Genomic DNA, 18,062 nt, shown 5'->3' on the forward strand with positions numbered 1-18,062 from the left:
ATGGGACAAGACAGGGGTGTCCTCTGTCACCACTAATTTTTATTCTCACCCTCGAACCTTTTTTGAGATCTTTCAGAAATAACTCAGACATTGAAGGCATATGCCTGGATGCCACCCTGTCCCCAAAAGGTGCTGCTTTCGTGGATGATCTCCTCTTCTTCTTGACTAAACCCTTAGCGTCCATCCTGAACCTGCTTAAGAAACTAAAAACATATGAGGGACTATCACAATACCGCATTAACTACCAGAAATCGGAAGCACTCGATGTTAATTTGCCATCCTCTCTAACCACACTGCTCCAGTCAGACTTCCTTTTCAAATGGGCCACTTCACATATGAAATATTTGGGTATCCAGTTACCCAGCAAGACAGAGGGTATTTTTCATCTCTATTTCCCCCCTCTCCTGACAGCGATAAAAAAAGATCTGAAGGAATGGCAGTATGGTCTCTTTACCTGGTTCGGGCGTTGTAACATAGTGAAAATGAACATTATGCCCAGAATCCTATATCATCTACAGGCACTTCCAACACAAATCCCTATCGCTTTCTTGAAAGCGGTAAATAGAGTGATAACTCAATTTGTCTGGGCTGGTAAGCCTCCACGTTTGGCACAAACAATACTCCGCCTTCCAAAATTGAGTGGCGGTATTGCCCTTCCTGACGCCATTCTCTACCACACAGCTTTCCATTTAACTCGCATATTAGACTGGAGCAGACACACCACCTTGAAACAATGGGTACAAATAGAGAACTCCTTAGCGGGGGTCCAATTGGACCAACTGCCCTGGTGTCAGCAACCTCTGCCAAAACAGGTACTATCTCACCCCACAATAGGGGTGACAATCCGGACAGCGTAGAAAGTTTTCCGAGACCTGTCTCTTGCACCACTTCCTTCTCCACTCACCCCAGTAGTGGGCAACCCGGCCTTTACTTCGGGACTTAAGGATCCCAGATTCCAAGATCTGAAACCAAATGAGAGATCACAGGCCAGGCATTATCTCATCAACGGACAATGGAAAAATAGACAGCAGATCATGGATGACCCGGCACTGAGGGGACTCTCCTTCTGGCAAAAGATTCAACTGTCCCATTATCTTAGTTCTTTACCATCACCAGAGGCTTTTGGTAGGCAACTAACTCCCTTTGAATTGCTCTGCCTGGATCAGTCTCCACTGAGACACGCGATTTCACTAACATACCAGCTTCTGGTATCCCCACAGACGGACACCAGACCTTCCTACATTGACAGGTGGGAATGCGATCTGGGGCTTAAATTCACAGTCAAACAGATTCAGCGGATCATCCTTTTTTCTCACAAGACTTCCGTATGTGCGAGACACCAAGAGACGGGATACAAATTGCTGTCCCGGTGGTATTACACGCCAGTAAGGATCCACAAGATGTTTCCCCAGAGCACAGACCTGTGTTGGAGATGTGGGGAAGAAGTTGAAACCCTCCTCCATGTTTTCTGGTCATGCAGGTTGATACAACCCTTTTGGGCCGAGGTCCATCCCATCGTCCAAAAGTTCACGGACCAGGTTTTGCCGGAGTCCCCTGAATTCTTCCTTCTGCATCATCATGAGATCCTAATCAAGAGCTACAGAAAATCTATATTGCCTTTCTTGCTCATGGCAGCAAAAAGCTACATCCCACTGTATTGGAAGCAGACCCAGCCTCCGACGGTGGCGACATGGTTGAAAAAAGTAGCGGACATACATGCAATGGAGGACTTGGTGGCCACGGAAAAAGGCTTAAATGAGAAATTCTCCAAAAATTGGTACTTTTGGCATGAGTTCATCTACTCCGAGGAATACGGACGGCTAGTGAACCAACCCCCCTGAGGGGAATAACTGAAAATTCTCCCTGGGGGATTGGAAATGACCGGACAGGGGAATATTCACCCCCTCACCCCTCCCCCTTCACCCCCCTTTTTTTTCTCTTTCTTTCTCCCCCCATTTTCCCTTCCTCCCCCTCTCCTTTTTCCAGCTCCTTTTGTTTCTGTTTTTGATCGCGGTCCTTTCGTGCCGGATAATGACTTCTAGGGGCCGGTGAGAGCCGGCTTCAATCCTTTAGCCAATCCCTTAAATTACGGCTATTGCCGAGAAAATTAAAGGGACCATGCGGGACACGGAGGTCCTCTACTCAGTAGACATACGTCCTGCCTTTATTCCATTTTATTAACTTTGAGCACAGAGCTCTTAAGGTTGTGTATTCACAGATAAAGTGATGTATATCCTGAACTGTCATTGTATTATATGCTATTGGGCTTTCTGTACCCGCGTGTTCTATCTTGTTAAATAAAGAATTTATAAAAAAAAAAGAATAGAAAGAATATAAGCATCTTCCGAAATCTGAATAGAAAAAATTTAAATAGAAAAGAAAAGAATAGAATAGAATAAACAAATAGAAAAAGAATACAATTAAAAAAAACACAATAGAATAGAATAGAAAGAATATAACCATTTCCCAAAATTCAAATAGAATCAATTCAAATTTGAATAGAGTAGAAAAGAATAGATTAGAATAGGAAGATGGTTATATTCAATGTATTCTATTCTATTCTGTTGTTTTTTCTATACAATTGTGTTATTTTCTATTATATTCTATTCATTTGTATTCTATTCAAATTGGAATTGATTCTGATTGAATTTTGGAAAATGGTTATATTATTTCTATTTTATTCTATGCTATTTTTTTAATTCCATTCTTTTTTATTCTATTCGAATTTCAGAAGATGGTTATAATCTATTTAATTCTATTCTTTTTTTTATTATTCTATTCCTTTCTATTCTTTTCCATTCTATTCTTTTATTTTATTTTCTATCCTATTTTGTTCTGTTTTACTCTATTTTATTCTATTCTTTTATTTCCTGTTATATTATTTTCTATTCTATTCTATTTTTTTCTGTCCCATTCCATTATTTTCTATCCTATTTTATTCTCTTTGGAAACTGGAAAACTATTCGGATTCCAAAACTATTTGGATTTAAAAACTTTTCGAATTTGAAAACTATTCAAATTCAAAAACGATTCAAAAGTGATTTGAAAACTTTTTGAAAAGATCCAAATTCTAATCGATTCAAATAAGAATAAATAAAATGAATTCCGAAACATTAAACAGATTAAACCAATTTAACTAAACAAATCTATGTAAATAAATTGAATCGAAACGAAACAAATGTTTTCGTTCTGCACGTGTCTATCCATTTCTCCAAAAAGGGGGGGCGGTACAATCCAATTTAAAATCAATTAACAATTAAAATCATGGAAGAATGGAAAGGATGGAAACACAGACTGAAAACTCTAGGGCAAACAATTATTACCCCCCTGTGGAATCAAATGATATTATTTTAAAAACAAGTTCAGATCCATTCTACTGTTCATTCCACTAGGAAATCGAGTATTCCATCTCTGTATCCACCACACCTCCCACTGAAGTAGGGTATTTAACCCCATCAATACTGGGCGCTTTCGCCCCCTTCCTTCCCAGGCCAATTTTCAGCTTTCAGCGCTCTCGCATTTTCAATGACAATTGCGCTGTAATGCTACGCTGTAATCAAATACATTTTTTATATTTTTTTTTTCACAAATAGAGCTTTCTTTTGGTGGTATTTATTCATGACTCCGTTTTTTATTTTTTGCGATAAGCGAAAAAAGAGCTGAAATTTGGAAAAAAAAACAATATTTTCTTTAATCTATTATAAAAGAAATCCAATAAAATAGAATTTTTGTCATAAATTTAAGCCAAAATGTAATCTGCTACATGTCTTTGGTAAAAAAAAATCCAGTTAAGTGTATAATAATTGATTCGAGTGATCACAGACAGATGTACGCAAATGATCATGTACACATGTGCGCAGGTGATCACGGACATATGTGTGCAGATAATCATTGGGACATGTGATTTTACTGGGACACATGTGGGGGACATGTGTCTTGGGGACATGTGTTTTGGGGACATGTGTTTTGGGGACATTGTGTTTTACACTGTGTGTTACTGTGCTGGTGATCAGTGTGTAAAAATCTGTAAAAAACAGCTCATACTCACTGATCACCAGCCGGCTGCAGTGATCCGCTCTCCTCACCAACTAATGTGTGAGGAGAGGAGAGCCGATCGCCTAGCAACCAGCTCTCTGTTTACATCACATGATGGCTGTGATTGGACATGGCCATCATGTGATCAGGAGGGCCAATCATAGAGCCCTCCTGCCGATCTGAAATGCGCCGTATCCGGGTGACACGAGCGCATCGGGATCGTGCCGCTGCACGGGCCCGCGCGCGCGATCCCCCTCCTTCCTGAACATCCACTCAGAAGGAGAGAGTGCCCACCCGGCCGTACATATGCAGTGGCTGGGTGGGAAGTGGTTAAAGTGTCATTGTAATGTTCTGATATTCTAGTACATAGATTGTGGATCGTGCATCCCACATACTGTACTTTACAAGTATTGCAATCAATTAGGTAGACAATCATCTTTGAGTTACAATAAAACTTTTTACTGGATACCTGTTGAAAAATACATAACAGACTTGCTGTTTCTGTGTCTTTTACACTGTTTACAGGTGTTATAACCACAGGGATAGGAGCCCACTGTCCCCAACCATGAAATGGAAGGGGAACGAAATAAAGAAATTGTCCCTCTGATAAGGATTTTGTTAATGAATGTAACATTGTTTCCAGTAGGTTGAGAGAGCAAGGATATAGTGGACATTTAACCGCTTGCCGACCAGCTGCCACAGTTGTACTGCGGCAACATGGCTCGGCTGAGCGAATTTCCGTCATGTTATGTCGGTAACATAGACAGCCACTAGGAGGCGCGTGCCCCCTGCTCAACCATGGAGCCAATGCGAGTGCCCGGCGGTCATGATCACCACCAGGCTCCCGCGATCACTCGGGGACACACGGAGAACTGGGATCTGTGTGTGTAAACACACCGTTTCCGGTTCTCTGAGGGGAGAACAGACAGATCGTCTGTTCATACAGAGTATAAACAGCAATCTGTCATCTCCCCTGCACAGTCCCCTCCCTCTTCAGTTAGAACACACAATAGGACACACTTAACCCCTTCACTGCCCCCTAGTGGTTAACCCCTTCACTGCCAGTGACATTTTTACAGTAATCAATGCATTTTTATAGCACTGATCGCTGTAAAATTTCCAATGGTCCCAGAAATGTGTCAAAATTGTCCGATGTGTCCGCCATAATGTCGCAGTCCCAATAAAAATAGCAGATCGCCGCCATTACTAGTAAAAAAAATAATAACAAAAAAGCCATAAAACTGTCCCCTATTTTGTAGACGCTATAACCTTTGCACAAACCAATCAATATATGCTTATTGCAATTTTTTTACCTATTTTTACCTTTTTTTTTTTTACCAAAAATATGTAGAAGAATACACATCGGCCTAAACTGAGGAAAAAAATGTTTTTTTAAATATATTTTTGGGGGATATTTATTATAGCAAAAAGTAAAAAATATTGCGTTTTTTTCAAAATTGTCGCTTTTTTAGTTTATAGCGCAAAAAATAAAAAAACGCAGAGGCGATCAAATACCACCAAAAGAAAGCTCTATATGTGGGGGAAAAAAATGACATCAATTTTGTTTGGGTGCAATGTTGCACAACCGCGCAATTGTCAGTTAAAGCGACACAGTGCCGAATCGCAAAAAGTGCTCTGGTCAGAAAGGGGGTAAAATCTTCCAGGGCTGAAGAGATTAATAGATAGAGGCAGAAGATTGGCAGAAAATAGAGAACGTGGTGATCTGATTGGGAATTCCTCTTCTATCAGTAAGAAGGCACGGTCCAGTGGGAGGAGAGGTGTTCACTTTGTGACCACTTACTCACAACAATACAATCAGTTTGTTTCTGTCATAAAACACTGCCTCCCTGTCCGATATGCAGATAAAACTTTGCATCATATTTTAAGACGGGGTGCAGCTTTTCCAGTAGGAAAGCTCCTACTTTGGGTACTATGCTTTCACCTTCTCTATTTCATTCCACTTCCCCTTCCATTTCATGGTTGGTGACAGTGGGCTCTTATCCCTGTGGTTATAACACCTGTAAACAGTGTAAAAGACACAGAAAAAGCAAGTCTGTTATGTCTTTTTTCAACAGGTAGAACATATCAAGTAAAAAGTTTTATAAATTATAACTCAAAAATGATTGTCTACTTAATTGATTGCAGTACTTGTAAAGTAGAGTATGTGGGATGCACTATCCGCAATCTACATATTAGAATATCAGAACATTACAATGACACTTTAAATAGCAATGCAAAAAAATATTTCAAATGTATCTAAACAATTTAGAACAGTTCATGGTGGTAATCTGGGGTCTTTTTCTTTTTGCGGTCTGGAACAGGTGAGAAGATCTGTTGGGGGGGGATAAACCATACCCTACTTCAGCAGGAGGTGTGGTGGATACTAGAGCTGCACAATTAATCGTTAAAAATCGTTAAAAAAAGCCCCCCTGACGATCTCTATTGCAGAGTTTGTCGATTCTTTCATATAGTGGAGAGACTTATCTGCTCACTCAGCTGTCAAAAGAAAAAATCCGGGCAGTCTGCCAAGTGTTTAACAACGTGTAAATGCGGGAAGTTTAACCACTTAAAGTCTAAATCTTTTTCTGACACTTGTTTCTTAAGTTAAAATCAATATTTTTTGCTAGAAAATTACTTGGAACCCCCAAACTTTATATATATTTTAGCAGAGACCCTAGGGAATAAAATGGCAATTGCTGCAATATTTTATGTTACACTGTATTTGCCCAGCGGTCTTTCAAACGCAATTTTTGGGGAAAAACTACACTTCAATTAATAAAAAAAAAAAAAAAAATGAAACAGTAAAGTTAGCCCAATTTTTTTTTTGTTTTAATGTGAAAGATGATGTTACGCCGTGAGAATTGTGAGAGAATCGTGATCTACCTTCTAAGCAAAAAAATTGTGATTCTCATTTTTGCCAGAATCGTACAGCTCTAGTGGATACACAGATTGAATACTCGATTTCCTAGTGGAATGAACAGTAGAATGGATGAGAACTTGTTTTTAAAATAATATCATTTGATTCCACAGGGGGTTAATAATTGTTTGCCCTAGAGTTTTCAGTCTGTTTCCATTCTTTCCCTCCCCCCTTTTCTCTGGTTCTACCAACCTCACATGATTTTAATTGTTAATTGATTTTCAATTGGATTGTACCGCCCCCCCTTTTTGGAGGAATGGACACCTTTTCCTATATAAACTTGATTTTATTGTAAATCTGTATGCTATGAGGAAGGCTCTTGCCTAAACATGTTAGCGTTTTGATGTCACACTGCTGTTTGTGCTCAATAAAGATTTAAGAAGAAGCAATCGAGTCGCTGGCATTCTTTTTTTTTGCAATTTTGATGTATGGGACACAATGGCCTGAGCACCGTTATTCAGCTCATCCTCAAATAAACATACAGTAGAGCTTGGGTGAGTTTTTGTTTACAATAACTAAATATGTACGCTGTACTTTACCAATAAATGCAATGCTTTTGCTAGAGGACGAAATACTTTCTAAGCAAAATAAACAAAAATAAAAAAGGACACAGATACACACACAGATTGACAACAGCAAGAAGGTGTAACTGGATGAGGTAGAGAGACGAAAAAAGAGAAAAGATAGATGTACCAAAGTAAAATCTGTATGCTAGAGTATTAGAGTATAGAAAAGCAGAACAGATATTCTCACCTGTAATAGTGCTGTGCAGTAGTACATAAAGACAACATTCACAATCAATGTAATTAACATGACAATGGGGTAAAGAATGTCAAAGATATGACGATGAAACTATTTATCGACTTCTGTGTATTTGAAAGCATATAGGTCTCTTAGGGAGGAGCAGATCAGAGTCCATGAAACCTTTATCAAGATGCACATTTAAAAGCATCAAGTATACAACTATGTGTAGTAACATTTGTAACAGCGTGTACAAAAAAAAAAATGCCCTGAAAGGTGGATGATTACAACTGTATCCAGGACCGTCTTTAATATTGATTGGACCCTGGGCAAAACTTTTCTTGGGGCCCCCTATGCAGTTTCGCTCTCCATCTGCTCTGAGATATACAATAAATAGCTAGATTCAAAATCAGTTTACAGAATCAGATCAGGCAGCTATTGCGATTGGTTGGTGTAACAAAGTGTAGTGCCGTGGTACCAAATTAAAATAACCATAATAAGTAGTGAAATACAATAAAGGAGTATTGCCTTTACAGTACAGTGAGAAAAATATAATAAAAATAAAGTCTCTAATGATCTCTAAATATGAATCATGTATGATGATTAATCATAGTCCATTTTGAAATGAAGCAGTTCTGATCACCATGTGAATAACCAATATAGTAGATGAAAGGTGAAAATGTCAATGTGATAATACCGCCACCAAAGTGAAATGGAGGCTTACCAGAAAAAATTGAACCCACCGGCTCTATGGGTCAAACCAGCTTATATTGCCCACCGGCAATGGAGGAAGAGCCTTGGGAGCCGACAGTAATTGGGGTCCTGGAAGCCTTCACAGGAGGATCTTCTCCATATGGGTGGTTATACATCCAGGGAAATGGCCCATAAGAGATAGAAAAGGGGCCACATAGCGTAATTCCGTAAACAAGGAAATATTTAATAAAAGTAAAACACTTACATTTAAGTAGTTTAAAAAAGCGCTTAGTATAAAATTATGGCGGAAGTGGAGTCCTCCCAACACGTTTCGTCTCACTAGACTTCATCTTGACCCCAGATGAAGTCTAGTGACGCGAAACACGATTTCACTACTTATTATGGTTATTTAATTTGGTACCACAGCGCTACACTTTGTTACACCTGTTATTTTGAGCAAAATTTCTATTTGTTGTGTTAGCTGCTAAATCACTGAGCAAGCGCAGAGTTTTTGGTTTTATTATTGCGATTGCATGTATAAGCTGCAAGGCCTCTTTACGGCACCCTGTGTATGCTTGCAGTCCTAACCCTAATGAATTTATAAGTGTCTCCACAATGGAAGCACATGCATTAAATGGATAGATGAGGGGCAGGTGGGCCTGGAGGCAGCCCAATCGCCCTTAAAGGAACAGGAGCACACTGGACACCCAGCAAGAGCACAATGGCAGCAAAGGTGTACAGTGTGTCCTCGGACCATATTTTACACCAGTAACAAACAAATGGCCCCTGCCCCCACCTATAACTGGCCTTCACAGCAAGGAGCACATGGAAGGGCTATCACATGAAAGACAAAAACAGAACATTCCATACCTCAACTCACCAACCAGTCTGCCAACTGACCAAATGAACTTGTCCAACAGTCTGCGTTAAAAACAGGGGTTTAGTTAGCACGCATTTGCAAACGCATGCATAAGCTTCAAGGCCTCTTCACGGCACCCTGTGTATGCTTGCAGTCCTAACACAGTTAGGAAGTGTAAAGTTTTGTGCCTTGGGAAGGGTTCAGAGGAAGTGAGAAAGTTTGTCCTCCCACCAAGTCTTCTATTCTAGGATCTTGACATTTTGTTGACATTTGCTCCAAACTAGTTAATGATTAATAATCAGTCGATGTTATTACATTCACATGCTTACTTCCATTATTATTTTCCATCCATTCCAGATATCTTTGCTGCCATAAAATCCACTGTGCCGAAATGTAAACGTAGTTGTGCATGCCCAGCTCTGTGTACATTCTGCAGAGGATTGTGAACAGGCAGGTAAGTTTATTGTATTGCAGAAGAGATATTGCCTCCCCCTTACCTAAACATTTACCTGTTATCGCTCTCGATCTAGCGCTGTCCTCCCCAGCAGCCCCGCTAGCCTCTTCTCCTGCTCTCACAGGACACAGAGGCAGTAATGGGAGCCATGGGCCCCCGCTGCTGTCGCTCACATCCTGTGAGGAGGGAACAGAGGGCAGGGCTGAGTGCACCCGCATGAGTGCTCTCAGTAAGTTGTGTGCTATGGGGGCACTTGGAAAGGAAGGAGATGTGATGAACGCCTGTAGGGGACCCTAGAAAAGAAGGAAAGGGACTGTTCTGTGCTATACCTTTGCACAGACCAGGTAACTATAACATGTTTATTATTTTGTTTACAGTCACGTTAAGTCTTGGGGGTTTATGGGCCTATATAAATTGTAGAAATGTGCTGTTGACCGAATTCAGGAGGGAGGTCAGGATGTGGATGGGGAGAGTATGTCGCAAATAGAGAATTTGAGGAAGTATGTTGTGACAAACTGTTGCTATGGCTATTTGTAGTGACTTTATAGCAATGATATGGAGTTAGATTTTTAGACCATATGTTGTTACAAGCTAAGACTCTCCCCATTGATATGCAAGTGTACTAGTTGGACTGGTCAAAGGAAGCTCTTTACAGGATATGAGGTAGAGGAGCTTAGGGGGAGGGGATTAGGTTTTGAAACAAGCATGTGGGCAGAAAAATAAGAGGCGAGACAAGGCTGCCAGAAGCTGGAGAACTTTGGAGACATTTTGAGTTGGAGAAAAGAACCACGAAGGACATTACATCTCGATTCCATCTCTAAGTTGCGTAACTGTTTAGTTTACTTATTTCATACATTTTGTACATGCTTATTTTGCTAGAAAGGATAATTGGCTTGTGCATATTGTAGGCATGTTTTGTAAGCTATGAATTGTGTTTTGTGGAGTTGTATGTGCAGCTTTTCTGTTTAGTAAAGCATTGATACGCTACAGAAGTCTAAATTTCCTTAGTTTTACCGCAAAGTAACCTTAATAAATAGACGCAAGCAAATAATTTGGGGGCTTGTGGCCTGGATTCGCGCTAAAAGCTAAACTGAAGCAGACCTGTTTTCTGTGGTCTGTTTTGTTGCTTGTGTTGGAGGGAAAATGCTGCGTACACTGTTTAGGAAGAGTAAGGCTGCAAAGGTTTCTGGTGTCCAGGAGGAGAAGGCATGCGCCTTTCTTACCTGGGCCAGAGATAGTCAGTGGATATCTGTTGCAAGGGAGCTGGCTAGGTATGCTTCTCCTTTGAACAGAGCTTGGGGGGATGGACTCTGATCTTTCCTCAGATTTTAGTCTCAAAAGTCTTGGGTTCAGTAAGGGAGAGATGTGGACAGTTGCTGTGTTTGGTATGCACTTCCTGCATGCTCTACATTTTTAATCCGAAAAGAGGCAGAGTTAGAAATAGACTTGCTAAAGGAGCAGTTTGCAGTGGCGTCCAAGTATTTGGAAGACACTGCAAGCAAGGCAAAAGGATTTAGAAGGTAGGACACTCAAAGTTAAACCTGCAGTGACGTCAAACTGTATTTAAACCACGGCAGGCAGAGCTGAAGATTTGAATGAGAGGTGTGCAGCCCTCATAAACAAGTCTAATGATGCCCTAACAAAGGACAAAGGCCCTAAGCCTGTAAGCAGAAGTAGGACACGTGCCACTGTTACTTCCCATAAGTGGGAAGCTGGAAATTCAAATAAAGATGGCCAAGTTGAGTCAGATAACAAGAAGGCAAGGCCTATGGTCTCCAGGAGACACAGGTGGACTGATTTACTTAAGGTGGGGGTCCCTAGAGAGGAAATGGATGAGATTCCTACGCCAGAATTGCTTACGACGTAAAAGCAAGTGGTTGGGAATCGTAGATTCAGTTACATTAAGGGCTTTGTTGTGATGGGAGGCATTTTGCTAGAATGTGTCATGCTGTGAAGACTGGACAACAGGAGACCTGTGTTCCCAGGACAGCACAGAGAGACATGCAAGTTTATTCTTTCCATTGGAAATCAATACCTTTCCATTAAAGTGTTACAAGGCAACAGTAGGCACCCTACAATAGTTTTGCAGTTAGAACTGGGGAGATAGAGAAATGTGAGCAGTGAGCTATCACTTTTGGAGGTTGGAAGGAACATATAATCTGCTTTGTCTCTTACTCTTTTTGGGCACTGAGCATCGAGAGGTGGAACAGGCAGAGCAGATGACCAGGCTAGATGGGAGGAGGCAGACCAGAAGAGAGCCTGAGCAAGATGTGGATGATTTCCTGATGGTGGCTGAATTAGAGTGGACTTTCATCTGAGCATTTCCTTATGACCAAGAGAACAAGAGACTTTATCATCTGGGATTTTCTTTCCACAGACTGCCAAGGACATGGTTAACCCTGATCAAAGGAATGTTGCAGCTTAACATGGACACAAAAAAAAACGTGTAACAGAATAAAAAGAAGGAATTGCGCTAGGTGCGTGAAAAAATAAAGAGCATACAATAAATTATTGAAAAAGCCGTGAAGGATATCCTGCAGCTAGGCACTATAACCCCAATATAGGGCACAAATAGATAAATGTAAGAGTAATGCCCCGTACACACGGTCTGATTTTCCAACGGAAAATGTGTGATAGGACCTTGTTGTCAGAAATTCCGACCATGTGTAGGCTCTATCACACATTTTCCATCGGATTTTCCGACACACAAAGTTTGAGAGCAGGCTATAAAATTTTCTGACAACAAAATCCGTTGTCGGAATTTCCGATCGTGTGTACACAAATCCGACGCACAAAGTGCCACGCATGCTCAGAATAAATAAAGAGATGAAAGCTATTGGCTACTGCCCCGTTTATAGTCCCAACGTACGTGTTTTATGTCACCGCATTCAGAACGATTGGATTTTCCGACAACTTTGACTGTGTGTATGCAAGACAAGTTTGAGCCAACATCCGTCGGAAAAAATCCTAGGATTTTGTTGTCGGAATGTCCGATCAATGTCCGACCGTGTGTACGGGGCATAAAAGTGCAGCGCCAGATAATAAACCAGTATTACAATTGTATGTAACATGTATGATTACAATAATGTAATAATATCATAAATAATCGTGATCAAATACAAAAAAAAACATCCAGTGAAAAATAGTCCATCCGTGATGATTGCATTTAGAAAAAATATGTGCATATTAAAACACAAATAGTGACAACAAAAAATTCATAAGTGAAAGTGTCCAAAACGAAAAGATTTCCAGTACAGGACCCTGGGTCCGTGTTCTCCACCACTTGTGCTGCCTGTCACCTTTCAATAAACAATGGAGGCTTACCAGAAAACCTGCGACCACCCTTCTCAGGGGGGTCAAATCAGGCTTAGTAGAAACGACAGGGACACTGCTGAGGACTCACGGACTTCCCTCACGGATGACCGGCTGGCATCAAATGTGGAGTTCCTTCCATAGCACACTGACACTGACAGGAGACAGGTGCTGCGCACCGATGAGTAACCAAGGAGACAGGAGCTGCACACCAATGAATAACCACTTCCACAACGTTCAATGGATTATCCAAGAAAGGGGGAAAGAAAGAGACTCCAATAGTGCAGAGATTCCAGAAGGGGTAGTGGTGTTGCCTCCGAAGCGCATTGTTTGTTTTTATATGACTTTTTTTTTGTGTAAAGGTGTCCCTCGCGCTACTTGGAGTAATGAGTAAAATGTGCCTAATGTACCGGCTCAAGCTGGATGAACTTGTCTTTATTTGCTCTAAGGAAGTACTGTAGTTGTTTGTTTCACCATGTCCTTTTCAGATTGAATGTGATTTTTTAGAGCAAAACAACTATGGAGTTAGATTTTTTTAGGCCATATGTTATTATAAGCTAAGGCTCTCCCCATTGATATGCAAATGTACCAGTTGGACTGGTCTCAGAGGAAGCTCTTTACGGTATATGAGGTAGAGGAGCTTGGGGGGGGGGTTAGGTTTTGAACAAGCATGTGGGCAGAAAAAGGAGTTGGATTTTGAAAGACAAAAAAGAGGCAAGACATGGCTGCCAGAAGCTGGAGAACTTTGCAGACATTTTGAGTTGGAGAAAAGAACTATGAAGAACATTACATCTTGATTCCATCTCTAAGTTGAGTAACTGTTTAGTTTGTTGTCTGAATTTGCACTAAAAGCTCTGAACTGAAGCTGGAGGGAAAATGCTGCGTACACCATTTAGGAAGAGTAAGGCTGCAAAGGTTTCCGGTGTCCAGGAGGGGAAGGCATGCACCCTACTTACCTGGGCCAGAGATAGCTTTTCTGTTTAGTAAAGCATTGATACACTACAGAAGTCTAAGCTTCCTTGGTTTTACCGCAAAGTAACGTTAATAGATAAATATATGTATAAACAGCGCTTGCAGAATATATAGTGCTAACCTACAACTTATTAAAGTGCAGATGAATAAAGTGCCTAAATCAATAAACATTGGCAGTGATATACAAGCAAAAAAGATCCATATAACAATTAATAAATGAATGAGCACAGTCTATTTGCAAAGTGCTGAGTGCTCCAAATAAAGTGCATATGTGCTCCAAAAAATATTTTTTTCAAGTGTTGAGTGCCACACTCCCCTCTTGTGACCCCACTCACCAAAAATGATGGACCCTCAGGCTTGCAGTCTGGGATCAAAAGCGCTATGATCTGTATGATCTGCTATATAGTGAATAAATTTTCCAAAGCTTCTCCATAAAATTCTTGGGGACATTCAAAGTAAATCGACCATGCTCAAAAGATGGTAAACAAAGAAGGAACTAATAGTGAATTGCCATTTAACATGTAAAGGATTGCGCAGTCCAAGCGCCACTTACAAAATAGCTGGTTTAAACAGGCATCAGTGCAGAGATCCGGGTGCGTCCACGGAAGACAGATGTGCGTCAATGATTTACGAAACCGGAAGTATGTCAATGCATTTCGCCCGTCCCCCAGGGCGTCATCAGGGACATCACCTCCGGTTTCAAATGAACAAATTTATGTTCGAGGAGCAAGTGCCTCTTCTCGCATAAGCCAATGAGAAGCAACCAATTCCATTAGGTGTAAGACACCGCCTTCCTCTATGTGACATCAATTCCTGTTTATATATTGTATACGGATGATTTGAAAGAATAATAATCACAAAATACGTATTATAAATTGCTTAAAGTGTAACTCCACTTTTGTTGAGAAAAAAACATTCCCCTCTGGGTGATCGATGTACATTGCAAGGATAATAACAACCTTTGTTGCAGATTCCTACCCTTTGTTATTCTGTGTGTTTGTCTGTACCTCTGTATTGAGTGGGTCTAATAGGAGTGTTTTTTATAATTAACTGTCAGGTGTGCAGCTGCAGGGCACTAATGAGGAAATCTGCTGGGCCTGCATCCCTTTAGACTTGCTCCTATTAAAAGTATCTCTCCAAAAATGAAATTTTTGTTGCAGGGGATGCCTGAAATCTGACTTGTATCTTAGGCAGACTGAGAAAATTGGTGAGCCAATCACACAAGCAGGAAATTATGTTTCTGGGGACTGGTCAGTACACACTCTGTGTACAGAACAACTCCAGGTAGCCATATTGCAATGCATTCTCAGAAAATTACAGTGGCTGCAGATTGAAAAGGAAAGGTAATTTTCAATAACATTCAATTACAATATGATTAGTGTCGCAATTATATGTGCTATATTATTTTTTCTTTATTTGCTTTTTTTTCCCCACGAAAGTGGAGTTACCCTTTAAAACCTATTTGTATCATATTATGATCTAAAAATGTATTTGAAATATGAATTATAAAGTAGAATAATGATAATCTTAAATGAAAATAAAAATAGATATGAATGAAAAGAGATGAAAAAATATATAAAAATAAATGTAAATAAAAAAATATTCTATTAAAAAAAATATTTAAAAAATTACCAATGGAACAGAATATACTACCAGTTGAACAAAAAACAATTCAAATCCAATTCCACGTTTAAGCCAAAAGGACTTATAGTACCAAGCCTATGGATCCATTGGGTTTCATTTTGTGAAATGGCCTTCTTGAGATTGGACCCTCACCAGTGCTCCTCTACCTTGTCAATTCCACAAAAGGTCAAACCCCTTGGGTCTCTATTGTGGACCAATCTGAAATGGTTGGACAAACTATGATGCTTAAAACTCTGTGCGCGCAGCCCTGTACTGTCGGTGGCAGCGTGTCACGGAGACACCGCTCGTCACCGAGGGGGGTGGACAGCCATTAGGCATGGCTGTTTACCATGTGATCAACCGTAATAAAGTCATGGCCGGTCACAGATGGTACCTCCCCACTGTCCATGGCACATGCGCACGATTGCGAGCTCGCTGCACGTGCACGTCGGTGGCAGCATGTTCCCAGGCACACCGTTAGTCACCGACGCTGGTTAACAGCCATTGGCCGGCGGCTGTTTACCACGTGATCGGCTGTGATCCTTTCACAGCCAATCACTAAATGTAAACATAGAGCGATAACAAGATGTTACTGGGTTCTCCTCCTCACACACCAATCGTGTATGAGAAGGAGATTGCGGTAACATCTCGTTTGAAATTCGTTTGAACACGCGAACACCATTAAAGTCTATGGGACACGAACATGAATAATCAAAAGTGCTAATTTTAAAGGCTTATATGCAAGTTATTGTCATAAAAAGTGTTTGGGGGCCTGGGTCCTGCCCCAGGGGACATGGATCAATGCAAAAAAAAGTTTTAAAAACGGCCGTTTTTTTCGGGAGCAGTGATTTTAATAGTGTAATATCCCTTTAAATTTCGTACCTGGGGGATGTTTATAGTATGCCCAACAGCAAAATGACATTTCAAAGGAAAAAAAGTCATTTAAAACTACTTGCGACTATTAATGCACGGGAAACATGCGCCCCTTTACAGGCATACTATAAACACCCCCTAGGTACGAAATTTATATATATATAAATTTATATAAATATGTTGTTACAAGCTAAGACTCTCCCCATTGATATGCAAGTGTACTAGTTGGACTGGTCAAAGGAAGCTCTTTACAGGATATGAGGTAGAGGAGCTTAGGGGGAGGGGATTAGGTTTTGAAACAAGCATGTGGGCAGAAAAATAAGAGGCGAGACAAGGCTGCCAGAAGCTGGAGAACTTTGGAGACATTTTGAGTTGGAGAAAAGAACCATGAAGGACATTACATCTCGATTCCATCTCTAAGTTGCGTAACTGTTTAGTTTACTTATTTCATACATTTTGTACATGCTTATTTTGCTAGAAAGGATAATTGGCTTGTGCATATTGTAGGCATGTTTTGTAAGCTATGAATTGTGTTTTGTGGAGTTGTATGTGCAGCTTTTCTGTTTAGTAAAGCATTGATACACTACAGAAGTCTAAATTTCCTTAGTTTTACCGCAAAGTAACCTTAATAAATAGACGCAAGCAAATAATTTGGGGGCTTGTGGCCTGGATTCGCGCTAAAAGCTAAACTGAAGCAGACCTGTTTTCTGTGGTCTGTTTTGTTGCTTGTGTTGGAGGGAAAATGCTGCGTACACTGTTTAGGAAGAGTAAGGCTGCAAAGGTTTCTGGTGTCCAGGAGGAGAAGGCATGTGCCTTTCTTACCTGGGCCAGAGATAGTCAGTGGATATCTGTTGCAAGGGAGCTGGCTAGGTATGCTTCTCCTTTGAACAGAGCTTGGGGGGATGGACTCTGATCTTTCCTCAGATTTTAGTCTCAAAAGTCTTGGGTTCAGTAAGGGAGAGATGCGGACAGTTGCTGTGTTTGGTATGCACTTCCTGCATGCTCTACATTTTTAATCCGAAAAGAGGCAGAGTTAGAAATAGACTTGCTAAAGGAGCAGTTTGCAGTGGCGTCCAAGTATTTGGAAGACACTGCAACAAGCCAAAAGCATTTAGAAGGTAGGACACTCAAAGTTAAACCTGCAGTGACGTCAAACTGTATTTAAACCACGGCAGGCAGAGCTGAAGATTTGAATGAGAGGTGTGCAGCCCTCATAAACAAGTCTAATGATGCCCTAACAAAGGACAAAGGCCCTAAGCCTGTAAGCAGAAGTAGGACACGTGCCACTGTTACTTCCCATAAGTGGGAAGCTGGAAATTCAAATAAAGATGGCCAAGTTGAGTCAGATAACAAGAAGGCAAGGCCTATGGTCTCCAGGAGACACAGGTGGACTGATTTACTTAAGGTGGGGGTCCCAAGAGAGGAAATGGATGAGATTCCTACGCCAGAATTGCTTACGACGTAAAAGCAAGTGGTTGGGAATCGTAGATTCAGTTACATTAAGGGCTTTGTTGTGATGGGAGGCATTTTGCTAGAATGTGTCATGCTGTGAAGACTGGACAACAGGAGACCTGTGTTCCCAG

At 40.8% G+C, this 18,062-nt stretch overlaps 1 protein-coding gene across 4 annotated transcripts in view; it reads right to left on the reverse strand.

The window, feature by feature from the left end:
• Positions 1-18,062, reverse strand: part of LOC141133303 (beta-1,3-galactosyltransferase 2-like) — a 480,268-nt gene that overhangs the window by 12,184 nt on the left and 450,022 nt on the right. The window contains exon 1 of one of the 4 annotated variants that reach the window (XM_073622587.1): positions 13,024-13,589. The exons of the other annotated variants lie outside the window; for them this stretch is intronic. The gene's annotated coding sequence lies outside the window, so the exon portion shown is untranslated. Of the gene's footprint in view, positions 1-13,023; positions 13,590-18,062 lie in introns of those variants that run through there. 4 annotated transcript variants of the gene reach the window in all.

This window comes from Aquarana catesbeiana, linkage group LG03 (assembly GCF_042186555.1).
Source record: "Aquarana catesbeiana isolate 2022-GZ linkage group LG03, ASM4218655v1, whole genome shotgun sequence".
NCBI classification, from domain to species: domain Eukaryota; kingdom Metazoa; phylum Chordata; class Amphibia; order Anura; family Ranidae; genus Aquarana; species Aquarana catesbeiana.